The sequence below is a fragment of the Ranitomeya imitator genome, chromosome 6, assembly GCF_032444005.1.
Source record: "Ranitomeya imitator isolate aRanImi1 chromosome 6, aRanImi1.pri, whole genome shotgun sequence".
In the NCBI taxonomy this organism is placed as follows: Eukaryota; Metazoa; Chordata; class Amphibia; order Anura; family Dendrobatidae; genus Ranitomeya; species Ranitomeya imitator.
The window spans coordinates 17,813,996-17,841,921 of NC_091287.1; the positions used below are offsets into that span (position 1 = coordinate 17,813,996).

The 27,926-nt window shown below is 45.4% G+C and overlaps 1 protein-coding gene across 4 annotated transcripts in view; it reads left to right on the forward strand.

Moving 5' to 3' along the window:
- VIPR1 (vasoactive intestinal peptide receptor 1) overlaps nucleotides 1–27,926 on the forward strand; it is a 319,284-nt gene that overhangs the window by 10,046 nt on the left and 281,312 nt on the right. The window lies entirely within an intron of this gene.

Sequence of the window (27,926 nt, forward strand, 5' to 3'; positions counted from 1 at the left end):
CCCTGCTAGGACCTTCCACCCCAATGATCACCATAGAACTACACCTCCCAGCAATACTTGTTATGGAACTAGAGCCTGCTAGGGACCTTCCACCCAATGATCACCATAGAACTACACCTCCCAGCAATACTTGTTATGGGGCTAGAGCCCTGCTAGGACCTTCCACCCAATGATCACCATAGAACTACACCTCCCAGCAATACTTGTTATGGAACTAGAGCCCTGCTAGGACCTTCCACCCAATGATCACCATAGAACTACACCTCCCAGCAATACTTGTTATGGGGACTAGAGCCCTGCTAGAACCTTCCACCCAATGATCACCATAGAACTACACCTCCCAGCAATACTTGTTATGGAACTAGAGCCCTGCTAGGACCTTCCACCCAATGATCACCATAGAACTACACCTCCCAGCAATACTTGTTATGGGAACTAGAGCCCTGCTAGGACCTTCCACCCAATGATCACCATAGAACTACACCTCCAGCAATACTTGTTATGGGAACTAGAGCCCTGCTAGGACCTTCCACCCCAATGATCACCATAGAACTACACCTCCCAGCAATACTTGTTATGGGACTAGAGCCCTGCTAGGAACCTTCCACCCAATGATCACCATAGAACTACACCTCCCAGCAATACTTGTTATGGAACTAGAGCCCTGCTAGGACCTTCCACCCAATGATCACCATAGAACTACACCTCCCAGCAATACTTGTTATGGGACTAGAGCCCTGCTAGGAACCTTCCACCCAATGATCACCATAGAACTACACCTCCCAGCAATACTTGTTATGGGAACTAGAGCCCTGCTAGGACCTTCCACCCAATGATCACCATAGAACTACACCTCCCAGCAATACTTGTTATGGACTAGAGCCCTGCTAGGACCTTCCACCCAATGATCACCATAGAACTACACCTCCCAGCAATACTTGTTATGGGACTAGAGCCCTGCTAGAACCTTCCACCCAATGATCACCATAGAACTACACCTCCCAGCAATACTTGTTATGGAACTAGAGCCCTGCTAGGACCTTCCACCCAATGATCACCATAGAACTACACCTCCCAGCAATACTTGTTATGGGAACTAGAGCCCTGCTAGGACCTTCCACCCAATGATCACCATAGAACTACACCTCCCAGCAATACTTGTTATGGGACTAGAGCCCTGCTAGGACCTTCCACCCAATGATCACCATAGAACTACACCTCCCAGCAATACTTGTTATGGGACTAGAGCCCTGCTAGGACCTTCCACCCAATGATCACCATAGAACTACACCTCCCAGTAATACTTGTTATGGGAACTAGAGCCCTGCTAGAACCTTCCACCCAATGATCACCATAGAACTACACCTCCCAGCAATACTTGTTATGGGACTAGAGCCCTGCTAGGACCTTCCACCCAATGATCACCATAGAACTACACCTCCCAGCAATACTTGTTATGGGACTAGAGCCCTGCTAGGAACCTTCCACCCCAATGATCACCATAGAACTACACCTCTCAGCAATACTTGTTATGGGACTAGAGCCCTGCTAGGACCTTCCACCCAATGATCACCATAGAACTACACCTCCCAGCAATACTTGTTATGGGACTAGAGCCCTGCTAGGACCTTCCACCCAATGATCACCATAGAACTACACCTCCCAGCAATACTTGTTATGGGACTAGAGCCCTGCTAGAACCTTCCACCCAATGATCACCATAGAACTACACCTCCCAGCAATACTTGTTATGGAACTAGAGCCCTGCTAGGACCTTCCACCCAATGATCACCATAGAACTACACCTCCCAGCAATACTTGTTATGGGACTAGAGCCCTGCTCGGACCTTCCACCCCAATGATCACCATAGAACTATACCTCCCAGCAATACTTGTTATGGGACTAGAGCCCTGCTAGCACCTTCCACCCAATGATCACCATAGAACTACACCTCTCAGCAATACTTGTTATGGGACTAGAGCCCTGCTAGGACCTTCCACCCAATGATCACCATAGAACTACACCTCCCAGCAATACTTGTTATGGGACTAGAGCCCTGCTAGGACCTTCCACCCAATGATCACCATAGAACTACACCTCCCAGCAATACTTGTTATGGGACTAGAGCCCTGCTAGCACCTTCCACCCAATGATCACCATAGAACTACACCTCTCAGCAATACTTGTTATGGGACTAGAGCCCTGCTAGGACCTTCCACCCAATGATCACCATAGAACTACACCTCCCAGCAATACTTGTTATGGAACTAGAGCCCTGCTCGGACCTTCCACCCCAATGATCACCATAGAACTACACCTCCCAGCAATACTTGTTATGGGGACTAGAGCCATGCTCGGACCTTCCACCCCAATGATCACCATAGAACTACACCTCCCAGCAATACTTGTTATGGGACTAGAGCCCTGCTAGGACCTTCAACCCAATGATCACCATAGAACTACACCTCCCAGCAATACTTGTTATGGGACTAGAACCCTGCTAGGACCTTCCACCCAATGATCACCATAGAACTACACCTCCCAGCAATACTTGTTATGGAACTAGAGCCCTGCTAGGACCTTCCACCCAATGATCACCATAGAACTACACCTCCCAGCAATACTTGTTATGGGACTAGAGCCCTGCTCGGACCTTCCACCCCAATGATCACCATAGAACTACACCTCCCAGCAATACTTGTTATGGGACTAGAGCCCTGCTAGAACCTTCCACCCAATGATCACCATAGAACTACACCTCCCCAGCAATACTTGTTATGTGACTAGAGCCCTGCTAGCACCTTCCACCCAATGATCACCATAGAACTACACCTCTCAGCAATACTTGTTATGTGACTAGAGCCCTGCTAGGACCTTCCACCCAATGATCACCATAGAACTACACCTCCCAGCAATACTTGTCATGGGACTAGAGCCCTGCTAGGACCTTCCACCCAATGATCACCATAGAACTACACCTCCCAGCAATACTTGTTATGGGACTAGAACCCTGCTAGGACCTTCCACCCAATGATCACCATAGAACTACACCTCCCAGCAATACTTGTTATGGAACTAGAGCCCTGCTAGGACCTTCCACCCAATCATCACCATAGAACTGCACCTCTCAGCAATACTTGTTATGTGACTAGAGCCCTGCTAGGACCTTCCACCCAATGATCACCATAGAACTACACCTCTCAGCAATACTTGTTATGTGACTAGAGCCCTGCTAGGACCTTCCACCCAATGATCACCATAGAACTACACCTCCCAGCAATACTTGTTATGGAACTAGAGCCCTGCTAGGACCTTCCACCCCAATGATCACCATAGAACTACACCTCTCAGCAATACTTGTTATGTGACTAGAGCCCTGCTAGGACCTTCCACCCAATGATCACCATAGAACTACACCTCTCAGCAATACTTGTTATGTGACTAGAGCCCTGCTAGGACCTTCCACCCAATGATCACCATAGAACTACACCTCCCAGCAATACTTGTTATGGAACTAGAGCCCTGCTAGGACCTTCCACCCAATGATCACCATAGAACTACACCTCCCAGCAATACTTGTTATGGGACTAGAGCCCTGCTAGGACCTTCCACCCCAATGATCACCATAGAACTACACCTCCCAGCAATACTTGTTATGGAACTAGAGCCCTGCTAGGACCTTCCACCCAATGATCACCATAGAACTACACCTCCCAGCAATACTTGTTATGGGACTAGAGCCCTGCTCGGACCTTCCACCCCAATGATCACCATAGAACTACACCTCCCAGCAATACTTGTTATGGGGCTAGAACCCTGCTAGGACCTTCCACCCAATGATCACCATAGAACTACACCTCCCAGCAATACTTGTTATGGGACTAGAGCCCTGCTCGGACCTTCCACCCCAATGATCACCATAGAACTACACCTCCCAGCAATACTTGTTATGGGGCTAGAACCCTGCTAGGACCTTCCACCCAATGATCACCATAGAACTACACCTCCCAGCAATACTTGTTATGGGGCTAGAACCCTGCCAGCACCTTCCACCCAATGATCACCATAGAACTACACCTCCCAGCAATACTTGTTATGGGACTAGAGCCCTGCTAGAACCTTCCACCCAATGATCACCATAGAACTACACCTCCCAGCAATACTTGTTATGTGACTAGAGCCCTGCTAGCACCTTCCACCCAATGATCACCATAGAACTACACCTCTCAGCAATACTTGTTATGTGACTAGAGCCCTGCTAGGACCTTCCACCCAATGATCACCATAGAACTACACCTCCCAGCAATACTTGTCATGGGACTAGAGCCCTGCTAGGACCTTCCACCCAATGATCACCATAGAACTACACCTCCCAGCAATACTTGTTATGGGACTAGAACCCTGCTAGGACCTTCCACCCAATGATCACCATAGAACTACACCTCCCAGCAATACTTGTTATGGAACTAGAGCCCTGCTAGGACCTTCCACCCAATGATCACCATAGAACTACACCTCTCAGCAATACTTGTTATGTGACTAGAGCCCTGCTAGGACCTTCCACCCAATGATCACCATAGAACTACACCTCCCAGCAATACTTGTTATGGAACTAGAGCCCTGCTAGGACCTTCCACCCCAATGATCACCATAGAACTACACCTCCCAGCAATACTTGTTATGGAACTAGAGCCCTGCTAGGACCTTCCACCCAATGATCACCATAGAACTACACCTCCCAGCAATACTTGTTATGGGACTAGAGCCCTGCTCGGACCTTCCACCCCAATGATCACCATAGAACTACACCTCCCAGCAATACTTGTTATGGGGCTAGAACCCTGCTAGGACCTTCCACCCAATGATCACCATAGAACTACACCTCCCAGCAATACTTGTTATGGGACTAGAGCCCTGCTCGGACCTTCCACCCCAATGATCACCATAGAACTACACCTCCCAGCAATACTTGTTATGGGGCTAGAACCCTGCCAGCACCTTCCACCCAATGATCACCATAGAACTACACCTCCCAGCAATACTTGTTATGGGACTAGAGCCCTGCCAGCACCTTCCACCCAATGATCACCATAGAACTACACCTCCCAGCAATACTTGTTATGGGACTAGAGCCATGCTCGGACCTTCCACCCCAATGATCACCATAGAACTACACCTCCCAGCAATACTTGTTATGGGACTAGAGCCCTGCTAGGACCTTCAACCCAATGATCACCATAGAACTACACCTCCCAGCAATACTTGTTATGGGACTAGAACCCTGCTAGGACCTTCCACCCAATGATCACCATAGAACTACACCTCCCAGCAATACTTGTTATGGGACTAGAACCCTGCTAGGACCTTCCACCCAATGATCACCATAGAACTACACCTCCCAGCAATACTTGTTATGGAACTAGAGCCCTGCTAGGACCTTCCACCCAATGATCACCATAGAACTACACCTCCCAGCAATACTTGTTATGGGACTAGAGCCCTGCTCGGACCTTCCACCCCAATGATCACCATAGAACTACACCTCCCAGCAATACTTGTTATGGGACTAGAGCCCTGCTAGAACCTTCCACCCAATGATCACCATAGAACTACACCTCCCAGCAATACTTGTTATGTGACTAGAGCCCTGCTAGCACCTTCCACCCAATGATCACCATAGAACTACACCTCTCAGCAATACTTGTTATGTGACTAGAGCCCTGCTAGGACCTTCCACCCAATGATCACCATAGAACTACACCTCCCAGCAATACTTGTCATGGGGACTAGAGCCCTGCTAGAACCTTCCACCCCAATGATCACCATAGAACTACACCTCCCAGCAATACTTGTTATGGAACTAGAGCCCTGCTAGGACCTTCCACCCAATGATCACCATAGAACTACACCTCCCAGCAATACTTGTTATGGGACTAGAACCCTGCTAGGACCTTCCACCCAATGATCACCATAGAACTACACCTCCCAGCAATACTTGTTATGGAACTAGAGCCCTGCTAGGACCTTCCACCCAATCATCACCATAGAACTACACCTCTCAGCAATACTTGTTATGTGACTAGAGCCCTGCTAGGACCTTCCACCCAATGATCACCATAGAACTACACCTCTCAGCAATACTTGTTATGTGACTAGAGCCCTGCTAGGACCTTCCACCCAATGATCACCATAGAACTACACCTCTCAGCAATACTTGTTATGGAACTAGAGCCCTGCTAGGACCTTCCACCAAATGATCACCATAGAACTACACCTCTCAGCAATACTTGTTATGTGACTAGAGCCCTGCTAGGACCTTCCACCCAATGATCACCATAGAACTACACCTCCCAGCAATACTTGTTATGGGACTAGAGCCCTGCTAGGACCTTCCACCCCAATGATCACCATAGAACTACACCTCCCAGCAATACTTGTTATGGAACTAGAGCCCTGCTAGGACCTTCCACCCAATGATCACCATAGAACTACACCTCCCAGCAATACTTGTTATGGGACTAGAGCCCTGCTCGGACCTTCCACCCCAATGATCACCATAGAACTACACCTCCCAGCAATACTTGTTATGGGGCTAGAACCCTGCTAGGACCTTCCACCCAATGATCACCATAGAACTACACCTCCCAGCAATACTTGTTATGGGACTAGAGCCCTGCTCGGACCTTCCACCCCAATGATCACCATAGAACTACACCTCCCAGCAATACTTGTTATGGGGCTAGAACCCTGCTAGGACCTTCCACCCAATGATCACCATAGAACTACACCTCCCAGCAATACTTGTTATGGGGCTAGAACCCTGCCAGCACCTTCCACCCAATGATCACCATAGAACTACACCTCCCAGCAATACTTGTTATGGGACTAGAGCCCTGCTAGAACCTTCCACCCAATGATCACCATAGAACTACACCTCCCAGCAATACTTGTTATGTGACTAGAGCCCTGCTAGCACCTTCCACCCAATGATCACCATAGAACTACACCTCTCAGCAATACTTGTTATGTGACTAGAGCCCTGCTAGGACCTTCCACCCAATGATCACCATAGAACTACACCTCCCAGCAATACTTGTCATGGGACTAGAGCCCTGCTAGGACCTTCCACCCAATGATCACCATAGAACTACACCTCCCAGCAATACTTGTTATGGGACTAGAACCCTGCTAGGACCTTCCACCCAATGATCACCATAGAACTACACCTCTCAGCAATACTTGTTATGTGACTAGAGCCCTGCTAGGACCTTCCACCCAATGATCACCATAGAACTACACCTCCCAGCAATACTTGTTATGGAACTAGAGCCCTGCTAGGACCTTCCACCCAATGATCACCATAGAACTACACCTCCCAGCAATACTTGTTATGGGACTAGAGCCCTGCTAGGACCTTCCACCCAATGATCACCATAGAACTACACCTCCCAGCAATACTTGTTATGGAACTAGAGCCCTGCTAGGACCTTCCACCCAATGATCACCATAGAACTACACCTCCCAGCAATACTTGTTATGGGACTAGAGCCCTGCTAGGACCTTCCACCCAATGATCACCATAGAACTACACCTCCCAGCAATACTTGTTATGGAACTAGAGCCCTGCTAGGACCTTCCACCCAATGATCACCATAGAACTACACCTCCCAGCAATACTTGTTATGGGACTAGAGCCCTGCTCGGACCTTCCACCCCAATGATCACCATAGAACTACACCTCCCAGCAATACTTGTTATGGGGCTAGAACCCTGCTAGGACCTTCCACCCAATGATCACCATAGAACTACACCTCCCAGCAATACTTGTTATGGGACTAGAGCCCTGCTCGGACCTTCCACCCCAATGATCACCATAGAACTACACCTCCCAGCAATACTTGTTATGGGGCTAGAACCCTGCTAGGACCTTCCACCCAATGATCACCATAGAACTACACCTCCCAGCAATACTTGTTATGGGGCTAGAACCCTGCCAGCACCTTCCACCCAATGATCACCATAGAACTACACCTCCCAGCAATACTTGTTATGGGACTAGAGCCCTGCCAGCACCTTCCACCCAATGATCACCATAGAAGTACACCTCCCAGCAATACTTGTTATGGGACTAGAGCCCTGCTCGGACCTTCCACCCCAATGATCACCATAGAACTACACCTCCCAGCAATACTTGTTATGGGACTAGAGCCCTGCTAGGACCTTCCACCCAATGATCACCATAGAATTACACCTCCCAGCAATACTTGTTATGGGACTAGAGCCCTGCTAGCACCTTCCACCCCAATGATCACCATAGAACTACACCTCCCAGCAATACTTGTTATGGGACTAGAGCCCTGCTAGCACCTTCCACTCAATGATCACCATAGAACTACACCTCCCAGCAATACTTGTTATCGGACTCTTCTGTCGTCCCTGCACCCTCTGTAGTTGTGACAAGTTGTAGCCGATGACTTTTTCTACCTGTTTATAGTGGAGGATTTTTTATTACAGGGAAGAGAAAAACTTCAAGACAAATGTTAAAAGTTGCTTAACATTGAGGTATAGTCAAGGCCGCTCTCATAAACCTTTTATAGGTTTCTATGGCTGCAGCTGAAGATTTATAGTCCATGGTGTCATCTGTAACCTGCGACTCCCCAGCTGCTGCGCAACTACAACTCCCAGAATGTCACACCAGGTGGTCTTTCCCCTACGGTCCTCATGGGCTTACTGGAGGGTCCGCTGGGGGCGTTCTACCATGACATGAGATTTGTCATTACAGGGGAGATTATTATTTCCAGCGTTAATCAGAGGGATTGTCTTCATTATTGCATTTGTGCCTATTTTGTGTCGAGTTTTTGGTGTTTTTCGCCTGTTTTTCATTTGCGTCTCATTATTCTTTTAATTTGCTTTTCTTTTTTTTTTTTTTTTTTATATATATATTCACCAGTTTTTGTTTTATTTTTGTTATTGTGGTCGAGGTTTGGGGGGGTCTCCAGAGGTTTTCGTCTTATTCATCAATTTTTTTTTTAAAAAGTTGCAAAACTTTTCCGCAAATGTTTTTTCCAGTCCTCTCTCGGGTGATTTTACATCTACCTAAAAAAAAAAAAAAAAAATTGCATAAACTTTGAAACGTTTTAGTGGAAAATGCAAACTGTGCTAAAAAAAAGTTACAAAAAGAAAAAAAAAATGAAAGTTTATGACTCGTGTGCGACATTTTGCAGAATAGGGAACAAAACATGTTAACAAATTGAACAAGACAAAAAAAGAAAGAAAGAAAGAAAGAAAGAGCCGATTCAGACCCTGCGTTCTATCAGCTGTGAGTAGCCTGCTTGTTGATGGTTTCCAGCTTAAAAAAAAGAAAAGGTTAATGTCAAACAGGAATGAACTGGTGGAGAAGGTGAGCGGAGGGTGGAGCGCTGCTCCGGGGACGTCACTGCTGCTCTGGAGTTTATAAGCTGTAAATTGTAATATTTCATGGTTATTACGACACCTGAGAAATGTACAACTCGTACTATGGGGACATGACGGAAGGAGAGACCACCGTCCATCATGGAGGGTCCGTCTCTCCACCCTGGACAGTTCTATCTGCTTTTCTACTGAGCTTTTCCTCCTAGAATTAGTTTATTATGATCCTTCTGAGACGTTCTAGGTGTCAATTAACCCCTAAGAAAATGAAGGCCAAGGCTCTGTTCACATGTCCCCCCCCCAAAAAAAAAAAATCATCTGTTAGAACGGATCCAGCAGCAAAAAAAAAAAAGTTCCGCAGAAACAACTTTTTTGTCCGTTTTTTTAACAATCTGATTTCAGCCGGATCCGTTTTTTTTTAAACGTTGAGTTCTATGGACAACGGATCCGTGAATTAACCGTCGGTTTTCTTAGATTTGAAACTGATCCAGTTATCAAAAAAAAAAGGATCCTTTACAAATAAAAGTGAATTATCGGATCCGTTATCCGTACACGTCAATATGAAAAATAACGGACCCTGGTGAAATCAGGTTTTTAAAAACGGGCAAAAAAAAAACAAAAACCTTGCATGTGCAGAACTTTAGTGTCAACGGATTGCTGATGGATCCGATCTAACGGATGAGGTCTGGACTTGTGACCGTTACATAGCCCTGAGGCCCAGATCACTTCACCCCCCCCTACATTCCGGGATCAGGTAAGGGGCGTCATGGATCTATTTCCACACTTATCTCCATTATTAATATCCTGACTTTAGTACTTTTGGACATTCTTTCTTAATTTTTCATATTGGCCCTTGACCCCCTCATTCCCCTGAAGGGCCTATAATTTGTCAAGCAGACGAAGCCTGAGGCCGCCTGTCCTATCCCAGACCTCTGAGGTCTCCGGCCAGCCAAGTCCCCACCTGCAAAAACAAGATGGTCCTCACGAGCATGGAGATGTCCCCGCTCAGCCCCAAAGTGGGAGACCCTGAGATTTACATCACGTACATATCTGTCCCCAGCGGGAGGAAGCCTGATAATACTGACGGCTCTACAATACCTGCAGGGTGGGACCCCAATGTGACTGCTAATTACCCACAGGCAGTACTCAAACCGGCCTCTGGATGGAGATAGAGGGCACAAAGAAAAAACCTGGGGACAATCTACAGAGCGTTTTCTTTAAATACAAAAGGTGATGTAACAATGGAAAAAATATTACTACTATAATACTGCATCAAGGAAAATAGAAAAAATTGGAGTCCGGCTCAACAGGACTGGATTTTCCTTTTCTTTTTCTTAATAAATTATAGCGCATACAAAAGAAAAATGTACATGGTCGACATGACCCGGTCAACACATTTCGACTGCACTAGGCAGTCTCACTCATGAGTCATGTATGTATGTACAAGAATATAACTACTATAATACTGCCCCTATGTACAAGAATATAACTACTATAATACTGCTCCTATATACAAGAATATAACTACTATAATACTGCCCCTATGTACAAGAATATAACTACTATAATACTGCCCCTATGTACAAGAATATAACTACTATAATACTGCTCCTATGTACAAGAATATAACTACTATAATACTGCTCCTATGTACAAGAATATAACTACTATAATACTGCTCCTATATACAAGAATATAACTACTATAATACTGCCCCTATGTACAAGAATATAACTACTATAATACTGCTCCTATGTACAAGAATATAACTACTATAATACTCCTATGTACAAGAATATAACTACTATAATACTGCCCCTATGTACAAGAATATAACTGCTATAATACTGCTCCTATGTACAAGAATATAACTACTATAATACTGCCCTTATGTACAAGAAAATAAGTACTATAATACTGCCCCTATGTACAAGAATATAACTACTATAATACTGCCCCTATGTACAAGAATATAACTACTATAATACTGCCTCTATGTACAAGAATATAACTACTATAATACTGCCCCTATGTACAAGAATATAACTACTATAATACTGTCCCCTATGTACAAGAATATAACTACTATAATACTGTCCCTATATACAAGAATATAACTACTATAATACTGCCCCTATATACAAGAATATAACTACTATAATACTGCCCCTATATACAAGAATATAACTACTATAATACTGCTCCTATGTACAAGAATATAACTACTATAATACTGCCCCTATATACAAGAATATAACTACTATAATACTGCCCCTATATACAAGAATATAACTACTATAATACTGCGCCTATATACAAGAATATAACTACTATAATACTGCCCCTATATACAAGAATATAACTACTATAATACTGCCCCTATATACAAGAATATAACTACTATAATACTGCCCCTATATACAAGAATATAACTACTATAATACTGCTCCTATGTACAAGAATATAACTACTATAATACTGCTCCTATGTACAAGAATATAACTACTATAATACTGCCCCTATGTACAAGAATATAACTACTATAATACTGCCCCTATATACAAGAATATAACTACTATAATACTGCCCCTATATACAAGAATATAACTACTATAATACTGCCCCTATGTACAAGAATATAACTACTATAATACTGCCCCTATATACAAGAATATAACTACTATAATACTGCCCCTATATACAAGAATATAACTACTATAATACTGCCCCTATATACAAGAATATAACTACTATAATACTGCCCCTATATACAAGAATATAACTACTATAATACTGCCCCTATATACAAGAATATAACTACTATAATACTGCTCCTATGTACAAGAATATAACTACTATAATACTGCCCCTATATACAAGAATATAACTACTATAATACTGCCCCTATATACAAGAATATAACTACTATAATACTGCTCCTATGTACAAGAATATAACTACTATAATACTGCTCCTATGTACAAGAATATAACTACTATAATACTGCTCCTATGTACAAGAATATAACTACTATAATACTGCTCCCTATGTACAAGAATATAACTACTGTAATACTGCCCCTATGTACAGGAATATAACTACTATAATACTGCTCCTATGTACAAGAATATAACTACTATAATACTGCTCCTATGTACAAGAATATAACTACTATAATACTGCTCCTATGTACAAGAATATAACTACTATAATACTGCTCCCTATGTACAAGAATATAACTACTGTAATACTGCCCCTATGTACAGGAATATAACTACTATAATACTGCTCCCTATGTACAAGAATATAACTACTATAATACTGCTCCTATGTACAAGAATATAACTACTGTAATACTGCTCCCTATGTACAAGAATATAACTACTATAATACTGCTCCTATATACAAGAATATAACTACTATAATACTGCCCCTATATACAAGAATATAACTACTATAATACTGCCCCTATGTACAAGAATATAACTACTATAATACTGCCCCTATATACAAGAATATAACTACTATAATACTGCCCCTATGTACAGGAATATATCTACTGTAATACTGCCCCTATGTACAGGAATATAACTACTATAATACTGCTCCTATATACAAGAATATAACTACTGTAATACTGCCCCTATGTACAGGAATATAACTACTATAATACTGCTCCTATGTACAAGAATATAACTACTATAATATATAATGTTGTGGTGGATATATTAGTCACTGCAGTAAATATTATTATTATGATACGCTTTCTCTGGATTGCGGTATTATTTACCTTTTCTTCCCACAATCCTCCGCTCCGCTTTCATCTCTCTCTTTGTATAAACAGCTTATTTTTCGCCGGATTCCTTTACATTATGGTGATTGTTGTACACGTGGCTCTTTTTCCGTCCGGTTCCTGTCGCTCTTCTGCGCCTCCATTACCTGTAGTCGCAGAGTATTTGCTGAGGCCTCAGCTGGCGGTGGAGCGTGTGACAGCCCTCACATTAGCGAGCTCTTATCCCCCAGTATACCGCCATGTCTGCAGTGAATATTCCTGCTATTACTTTCTCCTGTTACATTGTAGCAATCCTGATTCATCTCTTTTATGTGCAGCTGTGTTTGGTAGTTTAGTTATAATGCCGCCAGATCATTACTTCCTCTATTTGTTACATTTAGGTTTCGGGATGGCGGTATATATTACTTGGTGACCATTTTTTTTTTGGATTGATCTTTTCCCAGTTTTGCAGGAATCTGCTTATTTTTACTGGTGATTTTTTGGGATTTTAAGTTCCTCCGTGTTCTTCCGTATCACTTGCGTCCAAAATGAGCGCTCATGGCGCGATCCTAATTACGCCGCAGCGCGATCATCTCGACTTCTCAGAAATAAAAATATTTTATCTCTTCCTAAAATAGAAAAAAAATAAATGTGGCTTTAATGTGCGGCGCCTCCCGCAGCTCCTGAGTCATCAGCTATATTCTAATCGTCTGATATCAGTCTCATCTATAGCCTGAGCTGCTGAATTGGCGCTCCGCCATGCTTTACACTGCAGCTATGCGAGCTCACAGTGGATGCTCCTGGGAAAACCCACCAAAGAGAGGATTCCACGGAGGGCGAGTAGAGTTCACGTGTCCTCGGACCCTCGTGGGAGTGTGTGGAAAAGTTGCTGTTAGTGTGTTCATTCTGACTCCCAGAAAAATCCATATATAAATGTTTAGCTCTTGTGCACCACTAGGGGGAGCTCAGGAGCATCCTGAAGACAGATTCATACAGGTGGGCATGACTTGTACCAGTTCTGCATATCTGGAACCCTGCTGCTCAGGCGCTGTGCCACCCACACCCTGAGCCTATGGAGCACATGGGTGCGTAGCCAGGACACCTGCACCAATCACTTATAGGACACATGCTGCACACTTGACCCATTAAAGGAATCTATCACCAAGTGTTTGCTATGGTATCTTAGAGCAGCATGATATAGGGACAGAGACCCTGATTCCAGCGATGTGTAGTTTGTGTCGCTGTTTCAATATAATCAGTGCTCTATTAGCAGGAGATTATCACTACAGGACTAGGTGTCTGGTGCCTCCCAGTCCAACCACTTCCCCTCCGTTGCCTAGCAGCGTTCTGCCCATCAGTGGTGTGGGCGGGGTTATGCAGGGCTCAGCATTCAGAGCTCCGCTAGATCCGCAGCAGAGAAAACGGAGTGTATTAAAATGACAGCAAGCAGAGCAGTAAGTGACACATCGCTGGAATCAGGGTCTCAGCCCCTACCTCGTGCGGAGAGATGCCACGCATGCACCACTCATGCACAGCGGCCAGGATGCACACTCAGCGCTTCATACACAGGACCTGTGCCGCACACTGACACTGCGCACCAATCACTCACGACCCTGGTAGACCCCTGCAAGCTGCAGCATCGAGCCGGCCTCCATTCTGGATGGCAATACAAGGAACTCCGTAGACATTGACTGTGGGCTCTGCCCGCCCGCTGCCAATGACTGACAGGCCTCTAATCCGGGGCAGCGGGTGGGAACAAGCCGCCGGGGACCCACCTGTCTCCTGCCCGGTCCCTGGCAGCTTGTCTTATGGTTTTCTCAAGGCTGACGTCCTATATCTGCTGTGAGGGTCCCTTTAGAGGGGTAGCCTTCATTTCCTGAGCGCTGCCCCCGGGTCCTCCCGGAGAGGTGGCTGAGCTGCTTCATTAACAGCTTCTACTCCAGATATAGGAGGTCAGGCAATGCTCCATGGGTAAAAAATATGCTAATTAGGTCCCCTCCAGAAGGGAGGAAACTCTCTAGTGCCCCCTGTAGCTTTCTAATAAGTCACTGTCCTACTTGTAAAAGAGCCTTGATCAATGACAGCCGTCAGTACGAGCTATGGCGGAAACCTCCTCGTGGGACAGACTGCTGCGTCATGGTCCTTACCGGTCCTCAATCACTAGGCCGACACCTTAATGGCCCTGTATCAGCCGTGGCTCTGACCGGCCATGATTTGTAGCCAAATAGATGTCCCCGGACTCTGAACCCGTGAGAACACCTGACGCGTTTCAGGCCTCACTGTCTCCCAATCTTCTCCATGATACGTGAGATAAGAGGTGAGGACATCTCTAGGGCCTTCCTGCGGTGCACACGAGGGAACGCTGTCGCAGCTTGGTCGGCCCTAATCCTCGGCCCTTACATCTGTGTCGTGCTGACATAGCGTTCTCCATGACGTGATCGACACCATGCTCCATTCTATGTCCTACAACCTGAGCTCGGTCCTAAACATTACACATGGGAAGGAATGCCAGCGCATTTCAGTCCGTGCCCGTCCTTAGTCATGACTTTGGTGTCCCAGTGGTGCAGTAATAGTCCTAGGTGACCACCTCGGCCGTTTAGACCTGGACACGGGAAAGGAAGGAAGTTCAACGCGTTTTGGTCTTCGGTTCACGTAGAGATTAGCATCCCTTGGTTGGCATGTCGCGGCTATGTCCTCCAGGCGTCCTACCATTGCATTGGCCGTACTCCACCGTCCTCCTTTGCACAAATAAAGGCTCCGACGCGTTTCGGCCATTAGCCACAGCTCAACCTCCAGACTGGCAGCTCGGAGGAGTTTCCCTGGGGCTAATCAGGCGGCTTTGGACGTGACAAAGTCCTCTATTAAAGATGTGATTGAGTCCAACGCATTTCAGAGTTGTCCATAAAATGATTGGCCGTCGTACCTGGCGATCTATAAGATCACCATGACAGCACCTTCGCCTGTTCCTTTCCTCTGACGGTCTGTTGCTGTAAACTCCGGAAGGATTTTGGACGCGTTTCAGTCTGTGTCATCGTAATGTGGCTTTTATGGCTGTATCGCTCTGCGTCCTGGGCCGGTCTTCTCACGCTGGTCGGGTTCACACGTTGCGCTTTTGCTGCATTTTTCTTTTCTGCAGGCAAAACCTGCTCCAAAAAAAATAACAGGTTTTGCTGCGTTTTTTTGCACCGTTTTGTTGTCTCTTGTGCACGATGATAAAGATTAGTGCCGCCCAAAAAATCATGATGCAACTTCCTTAAAGGTTTTTGCACCAAAAACGCAGCAAAAAAAAAATGACACCTGTGTGTTTTGCTGCGTTTTTCCATTTACCCATTGTTTCCTATGGGTGAAAAAACCACTGCGAATATGCAGAAAAATGCTGCAAAAACTCAACGTGTGAACACAGCCTAAGTGTCCTTGTGAGAAGATACAATGAATCGGCTACTTCTCTTTTCTTTCTGTTTTCTGTTGCTGATTTTTGGTGCAAAACAATAGATACAATGTTCTTCAGAAGCAGCAGCTTCTACTCTGAGCCCTGCACTGTACTGTGTGCACATCACTTCTACTCTAGTCACATCCAAAGCTGCATTCACCATCATGATAGCTGCCAGTATGGATCTGCAAGCAATACTTCTGTCTGCAGGTCGTTCAGGCAGGGTCTATCCTTCCCTCAACATATATAGAAATGCAGACTCTGAAGCAGCAGGGTTTTTTTTGCGATACTGAATAAATAAGAAAAAAAAGGCAGCTCTGGGTGTGAATACAGAATATTGCAATATAGTATGTAAGACCTGACTCAGTAACATTAGGAGATGTCTATTTTAGAAAATAAATGAAAAATATCCTTTTCTTAAGAGATGTGTAATACTCCGTATCTCCTGCGGGGGCGCTGTGCGGAAATTGAACTCTTAGTTCATGTTCACACTGAGTTTTTCTGTGGCGTTCATAATCATGAGATTATCAATGAAAAACTTTCTAAAGAATCCCTCACTTTATTTGGGGGGGGGGGGGGGGCATTTTTTTCCAGGAAGACTGTTCTTTTCCTGGAGAGGTTTTTGACGAGTTTTTTTTTTTTTTTTTCCCTAAAGTTTTTCATCGGTGCCAAGTTTGGAGAAGCTCAAAAAACTCAAAGCGGATTTCCCCATATAAATATCTGGGAAGAGGTTTCCCGCAGTTTGTGGAGTGTTCTTAAGCTATTACGCACACTAGAGTTTTTTTGCTGAGTTTTTGGAGCAGAAAACCGATCGGAACCGCCAAGATTTCGAGTTTTCAAGGAGTTTTGAGATCTGGATGAGGATTTGCAACGTTTCTGCTTTGTTTCTGTTCCAAAAACTCCTTTAAAAAAACCAAAAGTGCACATCGCCTTAGATGAGGATTTTGGAGAGGAACTGCTGCAAAAAAACTCATCTAAAACCTGTGTGAACAAAGCCTTCCCATCAGCTCTCCCCACAGAATGCAGCGGATTGTTGGGTGACATCGGCGGGATGTTCTGCATCCATGCTCCAGCGTCGGTGGCTGAATTGTGCCCCTTATAGTATAGACCCAGGGGCGGACACTGACAGCTTGGGGCCCCTGTGCAAGAAATGTGTCTGGGCCCCCTCCTTTTATGGTGACAAAAGCTATGTGTGTATATATATATATATATATATATATATATATATATATATATCCACACACACATAAATGTATATATATTACATAGTCTACTTTATTATGTATATTGCTGTCCCTTATTATACAGTGTCCTCTCTTGCTGTGTACAGTACTGTCCCTTACATATTGGATTATATAGAGCCCTGTTTTTTATTACATACTGTCCTCTCTTGTTAGATGTATAATGCAATGATGACTGATGGAGCATGGGAAAGCTTCTTTTCTAATGGAGGAGCTGATGGACTGGTCATCTGGTCACCGGCTCCTCCATCAGCAGTCATTTTATGTCTAACAAGAGAGGGGACTATGTAATAAAAGAGAGCGCTGTGAATAACAAAAATAACAAGAATACACTATGTAAGAGACAGCATTGTACATAACAGCAGAGGAAGCTATATAATAAGGGACGGCACCATATATAACTAGAGAGGATGGTATGTAATAACGGACGATGTTATACATAATAAAAGAGGAAACTATGTAACTAAGGATGGTGTTATACAGAATAAGTGAGCACACTATGTACTAAGGGACTGTGCTATACATAAGTGAGTACACTATATACTAAGGGACTGAGCTATACATAAAAAGTGACTACACTATACACTGAGGGATGGCGCTATACATAATAAGCGAGTACACTATATACTAAGGAACTATGCTATCCATAATAAGTGAGTACACTATATACCAAGGGGCTGTGCTATGTATAATAAGTGAGTACACTATATACTAAGGGACTGTGTTAAACATAATAAGCGATAATAGCGTCTTCCTCCCCTCCCCCTGTTCCTAAATCCATTATAAATCCTCCTTCCTCCCTTCCCAATTCCCCCACATCCCTCAGTGTCCTTCTCCCATTATTCTCCTCTCCCCCACCCCCACCATTGCCCTTTCCACCACCTCTATCATTGCTTTCTCCCCACCCCCATCATTGCCCATTCCACCACCTTCATCATTTCCTCCTCCCCCAGCACCCCCATCATTGCCAATTCCACCACCACCATCACTGCTTCCTCCCCACAGCCAGTTGTAGTTGTCAGACAGCATCTGTTCAGAAAACCAATGTGTCATTCAATAAACTTCATCCAGCAAATCTGTTTTAGAAATATATATATACTAGATGGTGGCCCGATTCTAACGCATCGGGTATTCTAGAATATGCATGTCCACGTAGTATATTGCACAGCCCACGTAGTATATTGCCCAGCCACGAAGTATATTGCCCAGCCACGTAGTATATTGCCCAGTCACGTAGTATATTGCCCCGCCACGTAGTATATTGCCCAGCCACGTAGTATATTGCCCAGCTACGTAGTATATTGCCCAGCCATGTAGTATATTGCCCAGCCACGTAGTATATTGCCCAGCCACGTAGTATATTGCCCCGCCACGTAGTATATTGCCCAGCCACGTAGTATATTGCCCAGTCACGTACTATATTGCACAGCCACGTAGTATATTGCCCAGCCACGTAGTATATTGCCCAGCTACGTAGTATATTGCCCAGCCATGTAGTATATTGCCCAGCCACGTAGTATATTGCCCAGCCACGTAGTATATTGCCCAGCTACGTAGTATATTGCCCAGTCACGTAGTATATTGCCCAGTCACGTAGTATATTGCCCAGCCACGTAGTATATTGCCCAGCTACGTAGTATATTGCCCAGCTACGTAGTATATTGCCCAGTCACGTAGTATATTGCCCAGCCACGTAGTATATTGCCCAGCCACGTAGTAGATTGCCCAGCCACATAGTATATTGCCCAGCTACGTAGTATATTGCCCAGCCACGTAGTATATTGCCCCGCCACGTAGTATATTGCCCAGCCACGTAGTATATTGCCCAGTCACGTAGTATATTGCACAGCCACGTAGTATATTGCCCAGCCACGTAGTATATTGCCCAGCTACGTAGTATATTGCCCAGCCATGTAGTATATTGCCCAGCCACGTAGTATATTGCCCAGTCACGTAGTATATTGCCCAGCCACGTAGTATATTGCCCAGCCATGTAGTATATTGCCCAGCCACGTAGTATATTGCCCAGCTACTTAGTATATTGCCCAGCCACGTAGTATATTGCCCCGCCACGTAGTATATTGCACAGCCACGTAGTATATTGCCCAGTCACGTAGTATTTTGCACAGCCACGTAGTATATTGCCCAGCCATGTAGTATATTGCCCAGCTACGTAGTATATTGCCCAGCCATGTAGTATATTGCACAGCCACGTAGTATATTGCCCAGTCACGTAGTATATTGCCCAGCCACGTAGTATATTGCCCAGTCACGTAGTATATTGCCCAGCCACGTAGTATATTGCCCAGCTACGTAGTATATTGCCCAGCTACGTAGTATATTGCCCTGCCACGTAGTATATTGCCCAGTCACGTCGTGTATTGCCCAGTCACGTAGTGTATTGCCCAGTCACGTAGTATATTGCCCAGCTACGTAGTATATTGCCCAGCCACATAGTATATTGCCCAGCCACGTAGTATATTGCCCAGCTACGTAGTATATTGCCCAGCCACGTAGTATATTGCCCAGTCACGTCGTGTATTGCCCAGTCACGTAGTATATTGCCCAGCTACGTAGTATATTGCCCAGCCACGTAGTATATTGCCCAGCCACGTAGTATATTGCCCAGCTACGTAGTATATTGCCCAGCCACGTAGTATATTGCCCAGTCACGTAGTATATTGCCCAGCTACGTAGTATATTGCCCAGCCACGTAGTATATTGCCCAGCCACGTAGTATATTGCCCAGTCACGTAGTATATTGCCCAGCTACGTAGTATATTGCCCAGCCACGTAGTATATTGCCCAGCCACGTAGTATATTGCCCAGTCACGTCGTGTATTGCCCAGTCACGTAGTATATTGCCCAGTCACGTAGTATATTGCCCAGTCACGTAGTATATTGCCCAGTCACGTAGTATATTGCCCAGCTACGTAGTATATTGCCCAGCCACGTAGTATATTGCCCAGTCACGTAGTATATTGCCCAGCCACGTAGTATATTGCCCAGCCACTTAGTATATTGCCCAGCCACGTAGTATATTGCCCAGCCACGTAGTATATTGCCCAGCCACGTAGTATATTGCCCAGCCACGTAGTATATTGCCCAGCCACGTAGTATATTGCCCAGTCACGTAGTATATTGCCCAGCCACGTAGTATATTGCCCAGTCACGTAGTATATTGCCCAGCCACGTAGTATATTGCCCAGTCACGTAGTATATTGCCCAGCCACGTAGTATATTGCCCAGTCACGTAGTATATTGCCCAGTCACGTAGTATATTGCCCAGCCACGTAGTATATTGCCCAGCCACGTAGTATATTGCCCAGCCACGTAGTATATTGCCCAGCTACGTAGTATATTGCCCAGCCACGTAGTATATTGCCCAGCCACGTAGTATATTGCCCAGTCACGTAGTATATTGCCCAGCTACGTAGTATATTGCCCAGCTACGTAGTATATTGCCCAGTCACGTAGTATATAGCATTGTGAGCAACATATCCCTGTTAAAAAAAAGAATTAAAATAAAAAATAGTTATATACTCACCTTCCGTCGGACCCCCGGATCCAGGAAGTGTTTACCGATGCTCCTCGCGCGCTCCGGTCTCAAGAGTGCATTGCGGTCTCGTGAGATCGCTACGTCATCATCTCGCGAGATCGCAAATCATGGAGCGGTCACCGGAGCGTCTCGAGGAGCGGGAAAGGAGCCGGAAGAGTAAAAAGTTGGTCACACAGGGTTAATAGCTGCGTTAATGGAGTGCGTTACACGGCGGCACAACGCGGTCCATTAGCGCTGCCATTAACCCTGTGTGAGCGCTGACTGGAGGGGAGTACAGAGCTGGCACTGACTGCGGGGAGGAAAGAGCGACCATGTTGCCGCCGGACTGCGCCCGTGCCTGATTGGTCGTGGCAATAATCGTGGGCCTTTTGCCACGACCAATCATCGACTTGGATTCCATGACAGACAGAGGCCGCGACCAATGAATATCCGTGACAGACAGAAGGACAGACAGAAGTGACCCTTAGACGATTATATAGTAGACTTTTTTGCAATCAATATTTGTTATTCGGGGTCCCCCTAATGTGGTTAGTGTGTGCTGGAGAACTTACTCAATGGCTGATTATTTCCTTTGAAGCAAATATTGATCTACATAATGCATTTTAGTGAGGGGCTCCTGGACAGTCGTGCCCACTCTATCACTACTTTATGGTCTCATTTAAAGGGACAGTACTCTGTAAATACATCGCAAATAAAGTGTAAGAAGGATCCTGGCAGTGTGGGAATTATTTTCGTGTCTGAATGAAATCTGAAATATCATAATCATAACCACGGGTCCGATTACTCTCCCCGCCAATATCGTAGCAGCAATCTTTTAGATAAATAACACAGCAACAATTTAATTGCTTCTCGCTCTTATCAGATCAGCAATCGCTTAAATCTGCCACCTAACGAGCCCATTAATTGTTACGTGCAGCGAAAGTGGCTCAGTGCCCGCCAGAATGTTTCCAGGACCTTCGATACGTGGTCTGTGAATTCTTAATAGGGTGTTAGATTGTAAAAGAAAAAACTGTCCCATACGCAAATGTATGTAGTGAGCGTGCCTATGTGTGCATCCGTGTATGTAGTGAGCGTGCCTATGTGTGCATCCATGTATGTAGTGAGCGTGCCTGTGTGTGCAGCCATGTATGTAGTGATCGTGCCTATGTGAGCATCCATGTATGTAGTGAGCGTGCCTGTGTGAGCATCCATGTATGTAGTGAGCGTGCCTGTGTGTGCATCCATGTATGTAGTGAGCGTGCCTGTGTGTGCATCCATGTATGTAGTGAGCGTGCCTATGTGTGCATCCGTGTATGTAGTGAGCGTGCCTGTGTGTGCATCCATGTATGTAGTGAGCGTGCCTGTGTGTGCATCCATGTATGTAGTGAGCGTGCCTATGTGTGCATCCATGTATGTAGTGAGCGTGCCTGTGTGTGCAGCCATGTATGTAGTGATCGTGCCTATGTGAGCATCCATGTATGTAGTGAGCGTGCCTGTGTGTGCAGCCATGTATGTAGTGAGCATGCCTATGTGTGCATCCATGTATGTAGTGAGCGTGCCTATATGAGCATCCATGTATGTAGTGAGCGTGCCTATGTGTGCATCCATGTATGTAGTGAGCGTGCCTATGTGTGCATCCATGTATGTAGTGAGCGTGCCTATGTGTGCATCCGTGTATGTAGTGAGCGTGCCTGTGTGTGCATCCATGTATGTAGTGAGCGTGCCTGTGTGTGCATCCATGTATGTAGTGAGCGTGCCTATATGAGCATCCATGTATGTAGTGAGCGTGCCTATGTGTGCATCCATGTATGTAGTGAGCGTGCCTGTGTGTGCATCCATGTATGTAGTGAGCGTGCCTATATGAGCATCCATGTATGTAGTGAGCGTGCCTATGTGTGCATCCATGTATGTAGTGAGCGTGCCTGTGTGTGCATCCATGTATGTAGTGAGCGTGCCTATATGAGCATCCATGTATGTAGTGAGCGTGCCTGTGTGTGCAGCCATGTATGTAGTGAGCGTGCCTATGTGTGCATCCGTGTATGTAGTGAGCGTGCCTATGTGTGCATCCGTGTATGTAGTGAGCGTGCCTATGTGTGCATCCATGTATGTAGTGAGCGTGCCTATGTGTGCATCCATGTATGTAGTGAGCGTGCCTATGTGTGCATCCATGTATGTAGTGATCGTGCCTATGTGAGCATCCATGTATGTAGTGAGCGTGCCTGTGTGTGCAGCCATGTATGTAGTGAGCGTGCCTATGTGTGCATCCGTGTATGTAGTGAGCGTGCCTATGTGTGCATCCGTGTATGTAGTGAGCGTGCCTATGTGTGCATCCGTGTATGTAGTGAGGGTGCCTATGTGTGCATCCATGTATGTAGTGAGCGTGCCTATGTGTGCATCCATGTATGTAGTGAGCGTGCCTATGTGAGCATCCATGTATGTAGTGAGCGTGCCTATGTGTGCATCCATGTATGTAGTGAGCGTGCCTATGTGTGCATCCATGTATGTAGTGAGCGTGCCTATGTGTGCATCCATGTATGTAGTGAGCGTGCCTATGTGTGCATCCATGTATGTAGTGATCGTGCCTATGTGAGCATCCATGTATGTAGTGAGCGTGCCTATGTGTGCATCCATGTATGTAGTGAGCGTGCCTATGTGAGCATCCATGTATGTAGTGAGCGTGCCTATGTGTGCATCCATGTATGTAGTGAGCGTGCCTATGTGTGCATCCATGTATGTAGTGAGCGTGCCTATGTGTGCATCCATGTATGTAGTGAGCGTGCCTATGTGTGCATCCATGTATGTAGTGAGCGTGCCTATGTGTGCATCCATGTATGTAGTGAGCGTGCCTATGTGTGCATCCATGTATGTAGTGAGCGTGCCTATGTGTGCATCCATGTATGTAGTGAGCGTGCCTATGTGTGCATCCATGTATGTAGTGAGCGTGCCTATGTGTGCATCCATGTATGTAGTGAGCGTGCCTATGTGTGCATCCATGTATGTAGTGAGCGTGCCTATGTGTGCATCCATGTATGTAGTGAGCGTGCCTATGTGAGCATCCATGTATGTAGTGAGCGTGCCTATGTGAGCATCCATGTATGTAGTGAGCGTGCCTATGTGTGCATCCATGTATGTAGTGAGCGTGCCTATGTGAGCATCCATGTATGTAGTGAGCGTGCCTATGTGTGCATCCATGTATGTAGTGAGCGTGCCTATGTGTGCATCCATGTATGTAGTGAGCGTGCCTATGTGTGCATCCATGTATGTAGTGAGCGTGCCTATGTGTGCATCCATGTATGTAGTGAGCGTGCCTATGTGTGCATCCATGTATGTAGTGAGCGTGCCTATGTGTGCATCCATGTATGTAGTGAGCGTGCCTATGTGTGCATCCATGTATGTAGTGAGCGTGCCTATGTGTGCATCCATGTATGTAGTGAGCGTGCCTATGTGTGCATCCATGTATGTAGTGAGCGTGCCTATGTGTGCATCCATGTATGTAGTGAGCGTGCCTATGTGAGCATCCATGTATGTAGTGAGCGTGCCTATGTGTGCATCCATGTATGTAGTGAGCGTGCGTATGTGTGCATCCATGTATGTAGTGAGCGTGCCTATGTGTGCAGCCATGTATGTAGTGAGCGTGCCTATGTGTGCATCCATGTATGTAGTGAGCGTGCCTATGTGTTCAGCCATGTATGTAGTGAGCGTGCCTATGTGTGCAGCCATGTATGTAGTGAGCGTGCCTATGTGTGCATCCATGTATGTAGTGAGCGTGCCTATGTGTTCAGCCATGTATGTAGTGAGCGTGCCTGTGTGTGCATCCGTGTATGTAGTGAGCGTGCCTATGTGTGCATCCATGTATGTAGTGAGCGTGCCTGTGTGTGCATCCGTGTATGTAGTGAGCGTGCCTGTGTGTGCATCCGTGTATGTAGTGAGCGTGCCTATGTGTGCATCCGTGTATGTAGTGAGCGTGCCTATGTGTGCATCCATGTATGTAGTGAGTGTGCCTATGTGTGCATCCATGTATGTAGTGAGCGTGCCTGTGTGTGCATCCATGTATGTAGTGAGCGTGCCTGTGTGTGCATCCATGTATGTAGTGAGCGTGCCTGTGTGTGCATCCATGTATGTAGTGAGCGTGCCTGTGTGTGCATCCATGTATGTAGTGAGCGTGCCTGTGTGTGCATCCGTGTATGTAGTGAGCGTGCCTATGTGTGCATCCATGTATGTAGTGAGCGTACCTATGTGTGCATCCATGTATGTAGTGAGCGTGCCTGTGTGTGCAGCCATGTATGTAGTGAGCGTGCCTATGTGTTCAGCCATGTATGTAGTGAGCGTGCCTATGTGTTCAGCCATGTATGTAGTGAGCGTGCCTATGTGTTTATTGTCAGTGATCCTTGGATGCCGCACGCAGATATCTCGCCAGCACCGCAGACATCGTGAGAAGATCCGTGAGACTCGGCTGAGTCGTGTTTGTGACTCAGAATCTGTAGATTCACCCATGAATCAAATTCTGTCTCATGGTCACAGAGCAGAGTAAGATGCAGGCGCAGCAGAGCTGAGTGTGTCACTAGGAGCAAAGATTAAAGTGTCAGATGCTATAAACTTATTTTCAGCTGCAGCAGAGCGGAGCATAAAAAGCAAATCATGAGTGCAACAACCCATCAAACACAATGTACAGCAGATACAGCAGAGCTCAGGTGCAGTGATAAACCTGCCAGATACCACAGAAGTCAGTACTTATATGGTGAGTGCAGCTCTGGAGTATAATACAGCATGTAACTCAGGATCAGTAATGTAATGTATGTACACAGTGACTGCACCAGCAGAATAGTGAGCGCAGCTCTGGAGTATAATACAGGATGTAACTCAGGATCAGTAATGTAATGTATGTACACAGTGACTGCACCAGCAGAATAGTGAGCGCAGCTCTGGAGTATAATACAGGATGTAACTCAGGATCAGTAATGTAATGTATGTACACAGTGACTGCACCAGCAGAATAGTGAGTGCAGCTCTGGAGTATAATAGAGGATGTAACTCAGGATCAGTAATGTATGTACACAGTGACTGCACCAGCAGAATAGTGAGCGCAGCTCTGGAGTATAATACAGGATGTAACTCAGGATCAGTAATGTATGTACACAGTGACTGCACCAGCAGAATAGTGAGTGCAGCTCTGGAGTATAATACAGGGGGTAACTCAGGATCAGTAATGTAATGTATGTACACAGTAACTGCACCAGCAGAATAGTGAGTGCAGCTCTGGAGTATAATACAGGAGGTAACTCAGGATCAGTAATGTAATGTATATGTACACAGTGACTGCACCAGCAGAATAGTGAGTGCAGCTCTGGGGTATAATACAGGATGTAACTCATGATCAGTAATGTAATGTATGTACACAGTGACTGCACCAGCAGAATAGTGAGTGCAGCTCTGGGGTATAATACAGGATGTAACTCAGGATCAGTAATGTAATGTATGTACACAGTGACTGCACCAGCAGAATAGTGAGTGCAGCTCTGGAGTATAATACAGGAGGTAACTCAGGATCAGTAATGTAATGTATATGTACACAGTGACTGCACCAGCAGAATAGTGAGTGCAGCTCTGGGGTATAATACAGGATGTAACTCATGATCAGTAATGTAATGTATGTACACAGTGACTGCACCAGCAGAATAGTGAGTGCAGCTCTGGGGTATAATACAGGATGTAACTCATGATCAGTAATGTAATGTATGTACACAGTGACTGCACCAGCAGAATAGTGAGTGCAGCTCTGGGGTATAATACAGGATGTAACTCATGATCAGTAATGTAATGTATGTACACAGTGACTGCACCAGCAGAATAGTGAGTGCAGCTCTGGGGTATAATACAGGAGGTAACTCAGGATCAGTAATGTAATGTATGTACACAGTGACTGCACCAGCAGAATAGTGAGCGCAGCTCTGGAGTATAATACAGGATGTAACTCAGGATCAGTAATGTAATGTATGTACACAGTGACTGCACCAGCAGAATAGTGAGCGCAGCTCTGGAGTATAATACAGGATGTAACTCAGGATCAGTAATGTAATGTATGTACACAGTGACTGCACCAGCAGAATAGTGAGCGCAGCTCTGGAGTATAATACAGGATGTAACTCAGGATCAGTAATGTAATGTATGTACACAGTGACTGCACCAGCAGAATAGTGAGCGCAGCTCTGGAGTATAATACAGGATGTAACTCAGGATCAGTAATGTAATGTATGTACACAGTGACTGCACCAGCAGAATAGTGAGTGCAGCTCTGGGGTATAATACAGGATGTAACTCAGGATCAGTAATGTATGTACACAGTGACTGCACCAGCAGAATAGTGAGTGCAGCTCTGGGGTATAATACAGGAGGTAACTCAGGATCAGTAATGTAATGTATGTACACAGTGACTGCACCAGCAGAATAGTGAGTGCAGCTCTGGAGGGTAATACAGGATGTAACTCAGGATCAGTAATATATGTACACAGTAATGTTTATCTAATCATAAGTTATAT